Source organism: Eleginops maclovinus, chromosome 9 (genome assembly GCF_036324505.1).
Source record: "Eleginops maclovinus isolate JMC-PN-2008 ecotype Puerto Natales chromosome 9, JC_Emac_rtc_rv5, whole genome shotgun sequence".
NCBI classification, from domain to species: Eukaryota; Metazoa; Chordata; class Actinopteri; order Perciformes; family Eleginopidae; genus Eleginops; species Eleginops maclovinus.
Window position 1 is genome coordinate 16,139,501 of NC_086357.1, and position 14,968 is coordinate 16,154,468.

Consider the following 14,968-nt stretch of genomic DNA (forward strand, 5'->3'; position numbering starts at 1 on the left):
AGCAACATCCACCATCCTGGAAGCTTGCTAGTGGGTGCTAGGGTGTGGGTGAGTGCCTCAGGTTCCGTTAAAAACTTTATGTAATGTATCAGTTTATACCTATACTGTAGCCTAGACTGATGTACTTTGTGTAAGCAGTTAGCTTACATTTGAGGACACAACCAATTATGAATCAAACTTTCACTCTGCATCACCAGATTTTAGTTTTAAGCACCAACTTCAAATTATGTTATTTTAACATATGTTATATATAGTTAGTGCCAAATGAATTTAAGGGTTGCTGTGAAAACCATCCTTTGCAAAGAAACGGTTGACAAACAGATTGCAACAAAAATAAAAACTGGGAACAAGCAGACCAGGTTTTAACACTACAAGCCCAGGCATGTGCACATCAGTGTGTGAGGGAGTGTGAAAGAGAACAGGGCAAAGCCAGGCAGTCCACAGGAGCAGAGGGAAAATGAAAAGTTATTGGAATCAGCTCAACAAGGGTTCCTCCTGAGCCTAGAGGAAGACAGCAGCTCTCCCGACCATGCAATACCCGACAATGAAGGAGGGATGAAAGTAGTAATGATGTGGGGTAAAGGTGCAAGACGAGCAGCAGATGAGTAGAGCAGTACATTCTCTCTGTTTTTATCTTTAATGAGGTCGGGTTCCCCTGCATTAAGGCAATAATGCATTAGGAAGAAGATAGGAAATAATATAGAGAGAAAGTATGAGAGATTTCATTTAATCCAAGTAAAATAAAAAATGATTGTATTTAAAAAGGTGTTAAGGGCAAAGTGAAATGGATAATGATTGAATGTAGGAAAGGAATGAATGTAGACATGGAAGTGGAGCAAACCAGAGGAATAAATAAGGGAAAAAAAGGAGAGAGGTTGGCCAAAGATGAAGGGAGACAACAGGGGGTGTAGCTCACTGTTGGCAGTATAGAACAGGTGAGGAGGACAATAGCTGAACCTGGGTTCTTGGAACAGGGGCAAAGGATTATAGGATATAGGACAAGGCACAAGAGATACATCCAGACTAAACAGAGTGGTTGTGGTATGGGATCTGGAGAGGCAGAAAATGGGTCCCCACGATGGGTGACTTGGCTGGAAAGCTGTTGATCTCATTTGTGGGAAAATACAGACTCAATTACAGCATTGTTGCCACTCTGAAATAGAATAAGATATATTCAAACAAATCTGAATGGCTTGTACATCAATGTAATACTTACCTGGGTACACACTTACTAACAAAGGGTCATGAAGCTCCATTAACACATACATGATCATAAACTATTTTTACTTGTGTACAAATAGAGTCTTCACTCAGAATAGCAGCATTCCACATAAACAGGCTTATGAATAATTGCGAAGTCACTGTTGATCACACGCATACAAACACAAGCTTTTTGTCCACCACCTTTTTATGTCATAGGGAAAACTCATCTGCCTTAACAGGATGCAGGCATTCTGAATCAATCAAATACTTTAAATTCCACAGACTTTTATTCATAAGAAAATACATTACAGACAGGCTAAACTTAAACCATATTTAGAATGACAAAACCCCACCTTCTCATCTGTGGTCTCTATGTTTGTGTGTGCATGAGTGCGTGTGTTGGTGGCGATGGCAGGGTCCGTTTAGCAGTGACTATGACACCTTCTTGGCTGTTGCTACACTGCCTCAGCTGAATACCTAAGATGGGGGCCATCTGGCTCCACTAAGACTTGCACACAGTCCTCTGGGAGTCCTTGGAGAGGGACTGACAAGCGTATGAAGCACACTCTTGAGATCAGACTCAACTTGCAGCCTGCTCTGCGTTTTTTCTTCATGAGAACATTTTTTTCTCAAGAATTCGCCAGTTTTTTTTCAGTGTTGTAGAGTGTCGAAAGAAAGGCAAAGTTGCCACTGGGATTCTGTCAGCTCATGCTGTTGTGGGGATATCATGGGGAGCTATCCTGCTTTGTGTGCTTGTATTTTACACAGCTGCAGTCTTAAGACCTATGACTACTGTAACAAATCTCCCCTGTGGCATTCCAATGAGCAAAGGTGATTGATGAGATTTTGTTATGATACTCACTTTCTTTTGAGAAGCAATTATGGAAAAAACAAAACATTCAGATCACAAGAAGGCTGAGTTGTTCTAAAAGCAGAAAAAAAAAACTTCACACGCCTCAGTAGTAAAGCCATGAAGCTGCAGTTTTCTCATGAAGTATCTAAGTATGTTCTGGGCTGTTTAAATCGGCAGAAACTCACACACGAGAAAACACACAGTGCAGTTCTCTGGTTTGACTATATAGATACCAGACCTACCCTTTAACTTCATTTTGAGAATGAAGGTAATGGCAAGGTCTGTGCACAAAACCACACAGTCACGCTCACATCCTGCTTATTTTCCTTTGCCACTACCAAACAGGTGGAACTAATCAAACACAACCTTTTCATCACTCCTACACTCTCCAAAACCTTTCCAATCGTCTTGCTTTCTCTTTGTGTATGCCAAGTTGCAAGTCTGGTTTGCGTCCACATCACTGACATGTATATTTTAGTTTATTTTCTTTTTAGTTTTGCCTCCATCTCCTCTTCCCCTGGTTTCTCTGGTGTATCTTATTTTTGCGAATCATTTGTTCCAATGTAAAGAAAACAGAAACTAATGTCTGCCATGGTAAAAGCAGTCTGTATAAATGTCACTAAGGGCAGACTTGGATCTTGGATTTCAGTTTACAATTGTTGGCAGAGAAAAAGCATAACCATTTCTATTTGGATTCAGCCATGTCCAACCATGCAAACAGGAAATATTTTTACCGGTTTAATTGTTTTACGTTGTTTGCACAAGTGAGGTTTTGTTGTTTTGCTACACGGGATTCAGATCACACGCTGCATGTGCCGTTTCATTTGGTGGTTTTAAATTGCCTGGAAACTCCAACAATCTGCCACACTGTGATGGTCAGGTTTGGGAACCCACCCACTATTACTCAGAGGGGAGTTGGGGCGTAGCCTGCCTACTGTTTGATCAGTCTGTCTGCTAATTGGCCGCTCACTTGTGAAGGAGCAGGTGATGATGAATTTTAATGGGCTTCTGGATTCTGCTACATGCACAATCTGTGCATAGATCAAGCCCAGTGAATTCTAGGTACCTTTTTATGGGACAAGGGTTCGGATAGAAGGATGGAATGGGGGAGTGAGGCTGACTGACGTGCAATGATGAAAGGGAAAAAGGTGACCACTAGCAAGAGGAAGAAGTGAAAGCTAAAGGGATTGAGACCAATCATTCTTTCAACCAGTTGTAGCTTCTGGCTGAGCCTTAAGACTTTCTATTTCATGTCTTCACCTTTTCTTTATGTTCTCCACCTACCCTTTTCTGACTCTCTCTCACAATATCTCCACCATTATGTTTTAGTGTGTAGGTGTGTGATCAAACCATTTAACAAGTGGATTTTAAACAAACAGCAGGCAATAGATTTACCATTTCAGATACATTCTTCGGGGCAGACTTGAACACATAAGGTTTAGATCCTACATAGTGGGTAGATGTTTATTTTCCCTAATTTAGCTCCTTTTATAGACACATATATTTACTCGCAGTATTAAGTAATATTATAATAAAATTAGTAATATGTTTGCTGTTCTTAGAAACAAGTGTTGAATTTAGCTTTGAAACATTTGGATGCTAAGGATAAGATAAGAGAGGAATTGGGCAAGAAAACGGTGTTCTGGAAGGTAAGACTCCCATTACGTTCTGATCGTCACACATTACTTTAGTTTGTGGATGTTTGCAATCAGAGTTAAGAAAAAGCATAATTTATCTGTTTGTGTGATGCAATGCAATTTCAAAATTGTTTTGGATTTATTTTAGCCCAGGCTAAGACGAAGAGAAGAAACAGTTTTAGAACTGAGAGTGGTTAGAAGACAGAAATATAGAGAATATTTCTCCTCCTTGCTATTCATTTCATCAGTATTCCCTGTACGTAAAACAAGCTTCTGCACAAATACACATTTAGGTTTGTAAAATATTCCCCTTGAGTCTGTTCATGACCCCTTGGGTTTTTGTAACCTCTTTAAACTACATTTTTTCTCACAATATATAACGAAAAAACTCTCACTCTACTAAAACTTTTTGCAGATGCAAGTTCTTTACTTTCACATTTACATTTTCTTTTGCATTGATTTGTCCGTGGTCAGTTTTTCTTCTGGCTTTTCTCTTTGTAGTGCTAATGCCGTGCTGTTTTGGTGTTGAAGGATTGAATGCTTACATGCTTCTTGTGTTTATTTCAAAGAAAGAGGTGAGTTCAGGGCATCAGACAGCCTGGATGAAAAATTAATAAGACACATAGTGAAACATGAGCAGGTATGTGTATGAGAGTCAGAGTTAGTTTCCTGTTGTGTGCTTGTGGTTTATTTAAGTGTGTTTGTTTGTCTGCCCTGCATGTGCGTGTGTTTGACAAAGAGGAACACAAAGTAAGAGAAAGATAGAGAGAACAAGGCAGAGGTAGAGAAGTGGAGGGAGCCAGTATGCAGACAGGCAGTGGCTGCCCTGTAATGAGACAGTGAAGAATAAGCTTGGCAGTATCAGCAACAGATCTTGCTGTTCTTCCTCTTCTTTACCGCCTGCCTCTGAGGTGACCTTTGCCATTTTCGAGAGTAAGAAAGATGGGGGGAAGAGATGAAGAAATAAATACAATTCCTTTATCTTATTTTTCTGAGTTGTACTTGAATTTGCGCGTTAAAGACAATTAGACCTGTAACTTAGACAAGGTGCACATTCAAAATATTTTTGCTAAAATGTTGGCTTTTCACAAATCATGTGGACTGCATGTGTTCTGCTGGCATACCTCCTTAAGTGTAAATGTTTGTCTTCTAGCCAGGACATCTTGCTGAAAATGTTTGTACTGCTATGCCAATTGGGTGAAAGTGTGTACAATATGACACGCAAATGCCTGAATAAAATAGTAAAAAAAAGAAGGCATGAATTAACAAATTCTTAGACCCTGACTTACTTCATATAACCAAGTCCAAGCTGACCTAGTACTTTGTTGCCTCTCAGTGTTTTTTTTCTCCCACTGCCTCTCTCTTGTTTGTTTGTTTTGTTTGGCAAACTAGTCAATTGTTATTCCAAAGCAGAACACTACCAGTATAAGATATATTACCAGATAATACATTGGTTTAGTGCATCCTATAGTGCAGTTTACCTGCTCACTTTAATCCCATTCTTACATGAGGAATGTGTTATCAGCCAATCAGTTCTAATTTTTTATTTGGCTTTCAAGATGAATGCATCACAACTACAAACATCTCAGGTTTTTATTGGGTTTGTTTGGCTTTTACATTAGAGGAGGATTATGTGTGCTACCTTATTGTTTGGATTCTGTGGGTGAAGTTGGTGATTCCGTTGTATAGGAAAGGGCAGGTTTGGCAAAAATAAGAAATCAATAGTCGGATGTAGACACCCTTGGTGACCCTCGAGCCCCCAATCTCTCATTGAAGTGGTTTTGTGTTTTTTCTTCAAAAAATATTTATTTTACTTTCCTTCACCAGGTGCTTCCTTTCCACTCTCCCTCTTCTCCTTCCACTTTCTCCTTCCCCTGCCACACTTCATTCCTCCATATTGACATTTGTATGTCTTACGGAATATTGCCAGCCTTCTGTCTCTCTGACTCTATCTTTCTTTCTTTAAGAAAAAAATCCATACAGAGGAAATTCACTCAAATTAGAGTTTATGGCCTCTGAATCCTTTGATCTTTGGAACTTGTAAGGCAGTAATCATCTGTGATTGAGGGATGAATAAGGGGGACACAAGCTGAGTGGTAGCCAAAAAGATAAAGGTGAAAGAGGGAGTGAGTAAAGACAGGGTGCTGATGGAGAGGAATAAGTGGACGGTGCTTGCCTCTAGCCAGGGTTGGCTGGCTCCTGAACCTTCGCCATCAATTTCATATAATTCCTGCTCAAGTATAGCGACCCTAGCCACCCTAGACATCTGGTCACAGCAAATATAAGATGCTGGGGTAGAATGAAAAGGAGAAAAAGATGAAGAAGCAATGAGAGGGAAAGAGCGACGGACAAGCAGAAGGGCAGTAAGGGTCAGGCTGATTGGTTAACTTCTGGATAGAAAGTTTAGATAAATGGATCCTTCGCAGCAGCTATAAGTTGTCGAAGAGAATCAATTGAAAGATCCCAGTCTTCGGGACACTTTTTGCAATGATAAGCACTTACTTGGCTATTATCCTGCTGTTTCAACCTGTTGCAGTATATCCTTATTGTCTTCTCAATAGCCGATAGTAAAACAGCAGACTTGTTTTGTCTTTTTTTTTCTACAAAAGAGCCACAATAACATGTATAGAGCCCCAAACTAAACCAAGCTCTTATACTGTACACATCTGATGGCTACAAAAAATGTTGTATATACATACAGTATATAAATATATATATAAAGTTACCTTTACATTGTATTTATTAAACTTGCATCAGTTTAATGTTATCAAAATGTTTTCAAATATAGTTTTCCAAATATATGAATAACTACATATAATTAAATTTGGTTCCTACTGTCCATCCTATTTTTCTTATTTTTCATTAATGTGTGCTACAATATTGGTCCCATATGATTTTGTTGGATGACTGAAATAATGTTAATCCGTTCTCTAAAACTGCATACTGAATATGTGTACATATACTCACATTACTACGCAATTGCAAGATCAGTGCAGCTGGACATGGGACTTGCTTGCCCAGAACTGTTTCTAATTATCTGAAAAGACAAAAAAAGAAAAGAAAAATACTAATAATAAGAATATCATTTTGGCATATAAGATGACCATGTGGAGTCTAATAACACATCCAAATCAAAGAAATAATGTTGTGCAAGAACACATTTAACAATCCATTAAAATGACAGGTGTAGTACTCCACACAAAAAGAAGTGGTTCCTGTGGAAACGTGTGAGTGACGACTTTTGGAGTGGCCCTAGTCATGCATAAAGAAGAGCAAAGGGAAATGGCCTAGACCACCAGCTTTATGCATATACATGAGCCAGCAGCCCAGGTGGCTGAAGACGTACAACGCTGAGGTCAGGCATTGGGCCCTGCAGGATTGGCAGAGTTGATAAGACTTAAAGTTCTGCATGCTTCACAAGCGCTATAACTAGGCTTCCTCTGGATAAAGTTTGATGGCAACATTAACCGTGTGATTATTGGTGTTTCATTTAGGGTGACAAATAGAGAACATGTTTGTGAAGGAAATAACAGAAAGGCCAGGACTCTACCTGATTACAAAGCATATGTTCTGGAGTGCAGCCCAGATCCTACTGGATTCACAACAGTTTAAATTTAAAGAACATAGTGCTCCTTGGCCCGTAAAGTACAACGCCCCTTCCAATATGTGTTGCTGTAGCTTTTGTCTCTTCATTTTTCTTACAAACTCACACACCAACATTTTCTATCAAATCATTCCATTAAAATGAACAAGGTCCATTTAGACATTACATCTCAGTGTGAATGGGGGCATCGTTGAGTTGTTTAAGATGAAGGGGAAATTGTTTTTCGCTTTGGTACACTATGTACTATGTGTTTTTCCCTTTTTGTATTTTTTCGTAGATACTTTTACTGACAGAGTAGAAAGTTTGGCCATTTAACAATTTCTCTGTCAAATGCTGCATCACAGTAGACAATTGTGGTGAAATTGCAGCAGAGATCCTCCGCTGTCCACAGCCCTATTTGTACCCACCTGTTGTTGGCCCACATCCTCTATCAACCATCCACCTCCGTCCAAACCCTTTACTGGGAGTCTTTGGTTTCAGGTTTTGGTGTGTGTTTGGGTTAACTTATTACATTTTTGTCAGATATTAATTATTATATAATCAACTCAGGTCCTTTAAACCGTTGTTGTTTTGGCTGATTGTTGTTTGGGAAGCTTAGAGAGGCTGTGGCTCTACTTGTCAGGAGTTTCACCAATTCTTGATCCCTATACACATATACGCCCTATTATCCCCCATAAAGCTGTCATTTTTAGCATTATGTCTTCCATATGGTCCATGTCCAATTATTTCACACATGACAACACTGTTCTTAATAGATCTGCCAAGGGGATGAGTTGAACAATATTTACAAAAAGGAAGAGAAGCACTATTAGTTATTACGGAGGCTGTTTAAATGACAAATTCTAAAACTTATTTTGCAGCTGAAAGACTGCTAAGACTTCAACTTCATTGGTGAAGCTATAGCTGCGCCTCATTGAGCCGTCAAAGTACTCCCCAGTATGCTTTCTCATCAGTGTCAGTGTTGATTAGGTTTGACATAAAGTTATGCTGCCTAGTTACATCGTCTGAAAGGATTCAAGCCACTTTAGTTTTTAAAAAGAAGTGAGTTTTAGGTTTAGGCCCTCAGGTAACACACTTCAGGTTGAAATCAGTTGAGAAAACATGTCTAGCACAAGACATAGTCATAGCAGTTTCATTATCAACCCTTTTTATTTTCTTGTGAATGGGAAGCCATAATTAAATGGAAATGTATTATACCACTACTATACCATATGAATAGTTTGTATGAAACCATTTTTTCAGATATGTCTGAGCACACCTTAGTATTAACAAGGCTGTATCTGTTCATATGGTTGCTTTAAAAGACATAGAGACTTTGATAACAAAAACTACCCTTGGTCATATAATTGTAAGGGTGGCACATGCATAAAAGGCCCTATGTCACTTACAGCATGTTACAACCTACCTTGGTTGAAATGTCGAGGTAAGGAAAGTAAAGCTCTGCAGTTTATGATTGAATGATATTGTATACATTACATTTTGCAGAAGGCTCATATATCCAACAAATAAACAATAGAAATTCCTTGTGAGGATTTTCCAAGGCAACTTTGCCACCCACTCTGTGTGGTTAAGTGACGTAAGGTTTCAAGGTGCCCATTAAGTCTACACACAGCCCTTCCTCCTAAACACATACGAGCAAATACGTACAAAAACACACACTCACACATACACACAAAGCCACCCACTTCTAAACCAGACCTGACTGGTTGGCGTTTGTCTACGGTGAGGCATTTCCTTTAATGGCCCTGGCCTCATCCCTTGTCCCCATTGCAGTTTGCCTGTCTTTCCCTAGACGCCCAAGAAGCCTGACAAGACAGCAGAGAGGGAGAAAAAGAGTAGTACAGAGAGGGAGGGCACTTGATAAACTTCCACTGGTGGAGATAGATAAACTGAATCGTCTTTCCTTTTAGTTTTTTTCCCCCTTTTTGCAGACAGGGGATATTTGGAGCTGTCTTAGACAATTACTCCCCTCTCCTGTCTGTGATGAGTCTATCATTGTGGCTAACCGCACCCGGTTAACAGCCTGTTTTTTTGTTTGTTTTCACTATGGAAGACTGGACCCTGCCATTCAGAATTTTAAATAAATAATAGTGCAAAGACGGGATGAAACTTACTTGTCAAAAACTTGTCAAAGGCCTACTCCTCAACTGAAACGTATGTGTTTAAATACAGTTAAAGAAATCCCTGTAACAAAATAATGATGAAAATGATCTTGCATGTTTCTACATTACATGGGTGACAATGTTTGTAATAAAACCTAGATATTGATTATAGATAAAAAAGAATGCCTTATGTTATTAAAATATTGAAGCCTCTTATGAACAAGGAGTTTTTAACCTTTAATGGACAGGGAACTATGCCCTACTATAACCTTGCTCAGCCTGTGGGTAAAAGGTGCCTAGTGCTATCTATAAATGTGCTTTTCTTGGTATTTGACATCAGTTTCTTTCTACTTTCATCTTTTGGCTTTCACATCTGACAAAACGGTGGCGCTAGCTGCCACCTGTGGTTGTTGCTGCCATTTGTTTTCCAAAATATTCCCCTCTTGGCTGCTATCACTGTCTTTCTTTGGCAAACAAGCTGTCTACTTGCTGCTTTGCTCAGGGGTAATGATAGCTTTATGGATGTGTCCTAATATGGACTCTGTACAGAAACTGGAGGTGGTGGGGAAAGTGTTTGCAAACCGCCAACAGCCATAGCTGTCAGTTTGTACGCCAGACTAACTTCTGACTCCACTATTTTTTTTGCCATTTAGCCATGTCAAATGTAGGGTTAAACCTACAGAAATATAATAGAACACCAAGCTGCTGTGGAAGTCAAGCCTGTGACTCTCTCTTTACTGGACGTGTGTCTTCTGCATATACAGCACACATACATCATACAAATGTAAACAGGACACATATAGCCAGATGTCCCTTATACTCTGCCTTAGACCTACAGGTTTCATACTCAACCAAGATGTAGTCTATATAAACGCTCATATAGTCAGACATTTTCCCCACAAACTTCTTGTAGTTAAAATAAGCAATATGGCAAACTTCTAGTTTACTTTCAGAGGTCCCCTCCACCTTATCCAATCTGTGTGTCACTTTCTCTTTCTTTGTCACTCCTCTGCCCCTCTTCCTTTCTCTCATCTTTCAGGCTATTTTCCGCAGGATGTATTTCAGAGATTTGGATGTAAATGTTGCCCTTGGTGGCTAGATTTGCTAGGTGTGGAGAATACCAATGGGACATCAGACATCTTTCCGGGAACAGAACAGGGGGGTAGAGGTTGAGTGCTTGCTGTATAATAACCATTATTCAGCTGAGATGGCTATCCAGAGAGGGCTATCGGTGCTGGGGCCAGAGACACTGTGATTAGATTTCCCCTGTGTTGCTATTCTTCTCTGTCCCTGGATCTTTCTATATAACTGTTCCCCTGACTCCCTTTATACAGTGTATTTCTCAAACAATTCAACAGTATCCCATTGGTTATAGAGCTTGGGGAATGCAATGCATTGAAGATACAGAGTGTTCTTAACTTTAATATGTTTCGGTTGGAAGATAAACATTTGGCTGTATACCATTTTCCAAGTATTAAACACAGACAAGAGCTATTTGTATGGAATAACAGACCAGGATGCGTCACCTGATTTCACACATTCTGTTCAAAAGCTGGTGGCTTTTATCGACTTTACTTTACAGCACAACCAAGTGCACACAAATAGATTGATTTTGTTCACAACTGATAGACACATCTTAAGCTTTCTCGGAATTAAGTCATGTTTACTTCTTATAAGTCAAGCCTGTATAGTCATTGTAACGCAAGCCATTTACACAAAAAAAAATCCGGTCTCCACCTTCAAACTATAATGGTGAAAATGGTGGGGGCTATAGTGCCCTAGGATGACTGCGGATTGGGGCCTTAAACAGCATTGATCATTCATGCAGACATTCATTCTAGAAAGTTGTCTTCCCACCATACAGTTGAAACCCAGGTGTAGTACAGAGCCTCCCTAATAAAAACAGATACTTCTCTTTTCCCTGCCTGTTTGATGGGAACAGTTCTGGCTGTGTTATAGGCACAGAGCAAATGAAACTGTGTTGTCTGGTATCCCAGCAGCTGGGTCTGCCCATTAGTTAAACATCTAGTGATTTGTGAAAAAAAGAGCATGCCATTCGTATTCTTCAACCTCTTTCACTATATTTGTCATTCTTTTCTACAGTAGACCACTGTTTCTCTTCCTCTCTCTCTCTTTCTCTTTTCCCTTATCCCACCCCCCAGTCCCTCTGTGGTATTAATGCACAGGCCTGCTTAAAGCCTGTGTCTCTATGCTGTTGCGCTGGATAATCAGTTAACCTGATTACACTGCTGATGAAATTAAATCATTTCAGTAAGTGAAAATAATAATATGAGTAATGGGTGCGGGGGATGGTGGAGAACCCCACAGCATTTGCTTCAGTCCCAGCCAGTCGGGTTTTACCTCTCTCTCTCTCTCTCTCTCTCCCTCCCTCCCTCCCTTTCTCTTACTATAGCTCTCACCATGAGGTAATTGATGGCTCAGAACAATCACATTTGAAGTAATTCTGTCAGAGATTTTGACATTAGATGAAAATGGATGACAAGTGCAATATATAAAAATCCATATACAGTATAATATATATACCAGCACTCAGGACTACCAATTCATCAGGAGCTAGAGAAAGGCACTAGATGACACATTATTCTCAATGCACTTTTGTATAGAGATGTACAACTCTGGACAGTTATGAGTGTCCTTGACATAGATTTACTTAAAAGTGATTTTTGGTTAAGTAGCAGTGAATCAACTGGGATTGGTCAGCAGAGTTAAAGGAGTTTTTAGGACAGACCTTTTAGGGCCACACTTAGCCTGATAAAAAGCAGAATGCAACAGCAGGCATGAGTGTGCAGATTAACAGCCTGGCAGTCGCTAAGCTAACCAGAGGCTGATTAAAGGCTTTGCACCTGTCACTTGTGTAATGGTATTAAATGGCGAAATTAAAGACAATTATGGATAATGATGGCACTCAAGCCAACCAAAAAAAATACAAAGGGAATGACAAAAGTCAAAATCTAGATCACATCAACTACAGCCTGGAGCAAGCCAGCTGTTGCGTGGAGTAGACCATATCCTACCTTTTGCCATCACTAGGGTGACGTTTGTTTTCCTCTTTAATGACTATAAGTAAGATCTGCATTTGATTAGTTGTGATCTTTAAAACCTGTTTAAATCCTATTGAAAATGTATTGTAAGAAAATATTCATTCTTTAATGTTGGCACATTGTTCTGTGCAGATAAATAAGCTTCCATCTGATTTACTACACAATTTTTTTTTTTGTTGTCTTTACAAGGCATTTGTCACTGCTGCATAAGTGTTGTACATGGTAGTAGGATAGAGTTCCAAACTGAGCAATGATTGACACACATTGATACAACTGACGGATTTCATATTAATAGGATGGATCAGAAAGGCTTTGTGGCAAAAACAAACGTTTTCGTATATTGTAACCTAATTGGCGAGTCTTATCTTCAGATAATTTCGATCAGGAAAGTGATCAAAATAATAGTTTTATTTTATTGTTGTATAAACACTTTTGCGTTTATACTTTGATAAAGACAATTAAATGTGATTCAGGATGTCTAAGATTAAACAAAGTACATCAAAGTCGTTGTGGTACTTAGGACGATTATTGGCCTAAGTGACAAAGGCTGCTTCAGGCAAATTAAACAGCGACGTTGTCATTGACCAATAGTTTACACGTGTCAATTATATTTGGCCTGTGAAGATTTGTCAATGCAGAGAACCCCCATTACACATCATAGAAATGCAATTGCTAAGCCTTTATGGGTGACTGGCCCTTTGGGGATTCTAGGATACTATCAGCCCATGTCATTGGTTGCCTTCTCCCCTTCACATTCAGGCTGGCTAACCCTGAAGTAACACTCCCTCGATGAGTGATCTATTTATTTTTGCATGGCCGCCTTTATCGACATAGCCTGTAAGCTTCAGGGGGAAAGATGGTATCAATTTCTATTCCTGGGGATGTAAGCAACCAGCATACATGCAATTTATTCAGGAATGGCTGCTGGTGCTGTATCAGGTTAGAGCAGCTGTAATGATAGCATCATCTCTCCATGAATCCACCATCCCTGCTTCTTGTTTACTGCTGTTTTGGTTGGTTTGTTTGTTCGCCCACCTTTTTTCTGCCCTCCCTTATTCCTTCAGGCAGATTCCCTCTGTCAATTGACTCATTTCATTAGTCTCAAATCCACTTACTCTGTTAAGGTTTTCCAGCTTCATTACTGTAGTCTATGTTGGCCTCTGTCTACCGTTTTCATACCAAAGAGGCAGAGATATGTCATGCGATTTACAGATAGGCCTCTCTGACATAGAATACATCAAATTTAACGCCAAGAGAGCAGGCAAGAATCCCTTTTAACAGACAGATCTAGCTAAAGGGGTACAGGAGTGCGGCACCTTTTATGGCATCTTGTACATAGATCATTGATGACATGAATAAGAATCTGTGAGTACATATTGCTCTTTCTTGTTCTGAAATTTCTTAAGGGAAGTGGTGGCATGCCAGTGCTTTTTAGGCTTCAGGGTAACTTGGTATATAGAGATGATACAGGGATGACTATTAATAATCTATGAAGAGGATATAGCACTGAGCCTAAAACAGTGTAAATGCCTGTGCCTCTGTGAACTTAGCCTTGAAATATTCATTGTGCTCTGCTGTTGTCAGCCTAAGTTAGTAACCTGTTTGGACTTTGTTTTGAGACCCTCTGGCTCCTTCTGTTGTCCCCTAGGAAAATTATTTTAAAAGATTCAGCATTTCAAAATGTAAACTCGAATGAACTCACCTCTCTCTCTACACTTTCGAACAACTGTCGTAATGTGCAATGTATTTGCTTTTAAAAAAAAGCTTTTTGTTATGGTGACAAAAAAATAAAAGATGAAAGCCTTATGGGCAATTCCTTTAATTTGAACGTCACAATAATAATGTAATGTCATTATACAGTATATATATATATATATATATACATAGGAAACTATGGTAAACAGTATATATATATATATATATATATATATACTGTTTACCATAGTTTCCTTTTCCATGCTTTGAATATGAAATGCATTGCTGCCATCATTCAAAATAAAACATTGTTCATCAAGTATTGATGGATTAAATAACCATCATGATGTCCATCTTTACTGCATTGTTGTATAAAGTGCTAACTGAAAACAGGAATAGCTTTCTGTGTTCATGAAAGGCCGACAGAATAACCATGCTTTAAAGATTATGCGACTAAATTTAGTGTGTACCAATGTCCCTTTATTTGGCTTTCCCCAGCTGTCGATGACACCACCATGATGTCTTCTGAGTGGACATGAGCTCAATGGCTCTCACGATGAACAGTGACCTCTGCTGTGCCATTGGCCAGCATCATAGTCAGTCAATCTTCTCCAAGTTGTGATGTGGCCTTGGGCCTCTGATGCATACAGCTCTGGGTGTGTCCCCCCCTCCTGTCTCTCATCATCTAACTATGATTCACTGTTCTGGCTCGACTCAGAGTATATGTCAAGCGATCTGACCCATGGGACTAATTGCCCCAAGAAAGTGGGGAGTCTACGTTAGAAGAACAATGACCACAAAGCAAAATACAC

At 39.4% G+C, this 14,968-nt stretch overlaps 1 protein-coding gene across 4 annotated transcripts in view; it reads left to right on the plus strand.

Annotated features, from left to right (window-relative positions):
- Nucleotides 1-14,968, plus strand: part of ptprsa (protein tyrosine phosphatase receptor type Sa) — a 208,169-nt gene that overhangs the window by 104,687 nt on the left and 88,514 nt on the right. The window lies entirely within an intron of this gene.